General features: G+C 40.3%; 1 pseudogene across 1 annotated transcript; it reads right to left on the bottom strand.

Annotated features, from left to right (window-relative positions):
- Positions 1-269: 269 nt before the first annotated feature.
- LOC128581042 (caprin-1-like) lies at positions 270-3,529 on the bottom strand (annotated as a pseudogene). The gene has a single exon (XR_008378768.1). The product of XR_008378768.1 is annotated as a caprin-1-like (transcript).
- Positions 3,530-4,859: the final 1,330 nt, after the last annotated feature.

Raw genomic sequence — 4,859 nt, 5'->3', positions numbered from 1 at the left:
ACTGACCAGAAGTGATTTCTAATTTAAATAAGTATCTTTGTATTCCATAATGCAGTGTATAGAATATAAAAATTCCACTATGTGCTTAGTCCTTTTAGTACTAATGGGCATTAGTTTTTGTGGGTATATGTATTTTCTCCCCAGTTTCTGGCTAGTACCAATAGCAATATTCTAAACATTCTTATACATGTATCAACTGTATATGTTTTTTTATTGTATACCTTTGAAGTGGAAATATTGAATCATATGGTAGCTTTATTTTCTTTTCTATTTTTTTATAAACATGTTTTATTTGTTTTGCTTATACCATCAGAACTGAAACTACTGTCATTTCCCTAAAATAGGGAAATCAATCTAAAACACATACTGGTGCTTTTCAAAAGATAGCAATTTAAAAGGGTGGTAGCAGCAGGCATTTGATATCTTTTCCTTTAAAAAAAAAACTTTCAAAGTGCAGGAAAAACATGTGACCAAGAGTGTTATGATTATCCACTAGAGATTTTCTTCAGTACCTGTACCAATTTAGGTGACAATACAGCAAGATCCAAGGTTTAGTGACAATGTGCATGTCATAAGGAATGATATATACTACCAATCCTTACAGAAGTCATTGTCTAAAAGAAACTGTTAAGTGTTCAAAAGGTTATCTAAATACTTCACATTAAGTACAGAAGCGGCCATCCAGATAATATCCCATATTTGTTGCATATTTTTCAAAAAGTGCCAATCAAAGCCCAATTTTGTGTTTTGGCTTTGTTGTATACAGTATCAGCTGGTAAAAAGCAACTTACATGTCTTTTTAACCACAGTCGTTTGGCCAGACGTATGGTGCCGTGTCAAAGCTGTTAGCCAGCCTTACATGTATGATTAAGGACCCATGTGTAATTTGGTATGCACCTAAATGTTCGTTCAATGCTCTAATTTGGAAAAGCTGTGAAATGCAGTTGTTCTGCCAAACCACACTCCACTCTTTCCATCTTCCTTTCAAGAGAAATATTTTAGTTTTGTCAATTACCATTGAATAACTCTAGGGCTGATTTGTAGATTTTATCCAATGTCAAAAAAGACAATCTTGCTTTTTTCAAGCCACTTCAAATAACTATGGAGATATTTATCACCCTGTAAAGTATATTAGGTTTTACTCCTAAGCAAGGGTGAGGAATCCGAGTATCATGTGCAAGGCTCAAGATGACGCTTAGGACAGAACATGCAGAGTAAAAATAGTTTCCTTCCATATCCAGGTAATATAAAGCTGACAATTATAGTCCTGTCTTTATGGGATGAAAACAGTCCCTTTACAATAAGTTTCCTGAAAGGGAGAACAAATAGATAATAACTCTTCTGGTAACATATTATGGCACACTGGCCAGTGTGTTTTTGGTGATTAAACATAATCCTGTGAATCAGATTAATTCACTTGCTGAGTGTTCATTTGTGGCATCCCTCTGTTGGGTCTTGGGGCCCTCCACGACCTCGTGGGGCTCCCCGTGGTCCACTCTGCCCAGAGCCTCGCTTGAAATTCTGCTGATATCCATCCCGCTGATAGCCAGAGTAGTCCCAGGGAGCACTGAACTGAGACTTGTATAACCACTGTTTGGAGTGTTAGAGAATGAAGGGCGGTAACCATCATATCCTCCTCTGAATCCATTTGCAGGGCCCCCATATCCATTCATCAAGCCTCTAGCACCACGGGAGCCTCCATGAGATACACCACAGCTATTGTAATAAGGCTGACTGCTACGTGGAAATCCAGTGTTCTGTTGAGGAGGCTGCTGGTGGTTACCAGTCACTTGATGAGACTGGTCCTGGGAACCATGATAAGTGCCAACCACTGTTTGAAGCTGTTCTTGCTGAAGCTCTGTTTGTTCTACTTGGTGAGGCTGACTAGAATAGCTCTGGTTATAACTGGCCTGATACTGATTCTGTTGTTTTAAAGTTTCTGGTTCATTAACAGGAGGAACTGGGGCATTCATATTGAACACCATTTGCATGGATTGGAATGGAGCTGTATTACATTAATTCCACTGCTATGTAAAGATTTGCTAGTCCCAGCCTGGAACAGCTGGGGCTGAGAAGCAGCAGGAAGGGATGATGATGCTGTTGTCTAGTCTGTATTTAAAGAGATTGTTGCCTGAATCTGATCAATTGGTTCCTTTTGTGGTCGTTGCTCTGTAGCATGAGAAGGCTAGTACAAAGGTTGAGATGCTGTGTACCCCTCACTTGTAGATGAAACTAAAAGAACCTGTGTAGCTTCTGGCTGTACAGGAACTTCGTTAGGTTGAGCAAGTCTGGATTCAGAATGAACTGAAGGGCAAACCAGCTGGGGCATGTCCATGTTTTGTGTTGGATTCATTGGCTGGGCAGATACAATGGCAGGATCAAGTGTCTGATTTTCAAAATCCAACATTGAATCCTGTATGAAATTATAGGGCCCCTGCATTTGTGCCATAAGGTCTTGTACTCGCTGTCTTCTCACAAGGGGATCTGCCTGAGCCACTGGAGTCAAAGAGTGAGGCTCGTACTGAAGAGGATGCAGCTTGAGGTTGCTGCTGGAGTGAGTTTACCACCTCAACTGTTTCAACTGTCCACTCATCTACCTGCTCCTTTTCACCACTGCTGAATTGTGTTTCTGCCATAAATTGTCTAGTTACATACTCTGTTGATTAAACTTCACTTTGTTCAGTGTATTCTTCTGCTGGCTCAGGTTCAGCTTCAGCTACCTGGTCTTCAACTATAGGTGCTGAGGCTGCCTCTTCTTCCTCACACAACCATTCTGGTGGTTGTGGGTGCTGTCAAAGTAGTTTGACTGAAAAACACGCTCAACAATTTCCTTTAGAACTTTGTAAGTGGTTCCGCACACAGATTTTTCCTTTCCTTCCAGCAAGTCCCACAGGTGAATGGAGGCATGTTCATATTGCTCATTCAACCTCAAGGTCATGTCCCGTTCAGGATCTACTAACTTGTAGAATTCATCCAACAATGACAATTCCTCTTCAGATAATATTGGTACTCCATTCAAACCTTGTTTCAGGTCAGTTCGTATTTATCATCTCCCAATTTGTCCAAAACATATTGCAGTTCAAGCACAGTTTTTAAACATTTCTGTTCGGCTTCTTCTCTCATAAGCTGTTCCTGACATGCTGTCTTCTTTATTGTTTTCTGATATCTTGACTTAATGCCATGAAATTCCTCTGTAGTTCCTTTGCAAACTCCAAGTTATTTGTGACTTCCTGGTACTTAGACACAGCATCCAGCTGATCTTGATTAAGCCTTTCCCCTTTGTTCATTCGTTCCTGATAATCATCAAGCTTACCCTTTTTCTTCTCCAGATTCCTAAGTTTCTTATCCATCACCCCGAGAATCTGCTTCCTGGCCTCGGTCTGGACAGCGCCAGTGCCCGTTGCTGGGTGCTGAGAAGCTGGCACAGCTGCCCCGGCTCCTGCCGCCGCCTCACTCCCGGGGAACCCGACGGCGGTGGAGGTCCGGACGACTTGCTGCTGTTTCCGCTGTGGCTGGTGGCCGAGGGCATCTTTTTTTTTTTTTTTTTATAGAGACTCTCACTTTATGGCCCTCTGTAGAGTGCCGTGGCGTCACACAGCTCACAGCAACCTCTAACTCTTGGGCTTACGCGATTCTCTTGCCTCAGCCTCCCAAGTAGCTGGGACTACAGGCGCCCGCCACAACGCCCGGCTATTTTTTCGTTGCAGTTTGACCGGGGCTGGGTCCGAACCCGGGCTGCGTCCGAACCCGCCACCCTCGGCATATGGGGTCGGCGCCCTACTCGCTGAGCCACAGGCGCCGCCCAGGCCGAGGGCATCTTTAGACCGTAAAGGAAGAGAAGAAAAAGCGCGAGGAAGGACAAGAGCAGCGAGTCAGGAGACCGACGGGGCGAGACGCGGGACAAAACGCCTGGTAGCTTTATTTTCAACTTCAGTAAATAATTCCAAACTATTTTCCAAAGTAGTTTTACCTACTAATTCACCCTCAACTAGTAGTTTCTGAAATTTTTCATTTTCCACATCGTCATTATGCTTCATATGGAAAGTTATATTTATTTTAGCTACCCTGGTTTCTATTTTCCTTTCTCTAAGGACTAATGCATTTGAGAATCTTTAGTAAGTTTTGTGGTCATTTGAGTTCATGTCCATGGAATAATAAGACAAATTATCTATTTAAGTCTTTTACCATTTTTTAGGTTTTGATTCTTTTTTTTTAATTGATATGTAGGAGGTATTCACATTATCTGAATAATAATCATCTGTGAGTTTTATGTATCTTAGTCCAGTCCTTGGGTTCCCTTTTCACTGTTAAATCTTTTGAAAAGAAGAATTTCTTAATGTTAGTATCATCCAATTTATCAAATTTTTCCCTTTATGGTTAATGTTTCTGCATCTTATTTAACACATTTTTTCTGTACCAAGTCACGAATATATTCTCCTATACTATCTTCCAGTAAACTACCTTTCAAATTTGGATCAATAGTACAATTAGAATTGATTTTGTGAATGTCTTATGTCATGTTTCATTGTTTTTCCTTATGAATTTACATGGGGACAAGCCCCATTCTATTTCTTCAGTCTTATATTTTCTTAAATCAAGTGTTCCTAAATATGTGGATTTTTTTCCCCTGCATTTTTTTCCCTATTCCATTGGTCTATTTGTTTATCCTTAAACCAATAGGCTATCATTTGTTTATTATAGTAGTTTTATTAGACTTCCATTAAGGCAAATATATTTATCTTTTCTTCATTGAGTGTCTTAATTATCTTTATGATGACCTGTAAACATTATAATATTATTAATTTCTACTCGAAATAAATCTTCTATAATTTTGTTTTGTGTTGCATTGAACCGTAGGT

Source organism: Nycticebus coucang, chromosome 1, assembly GCF_027406575.1.
Source record: "Nycticebus coucang isolate mNycCou1 chromosome 1, mNycCou1.pri, whole genome shotgun sequence".
Taxonomy (NCBI): Eukaryota; Metazoa; Chordata; class Mammalia; order Primates; family Lorisidae; genus Nycticebus; species Nycticebus coucang.
Note: the sequence above shows the minus strand (reverse complement) of the source record. Positions and strands in the feature narration are given on the sequence as shown.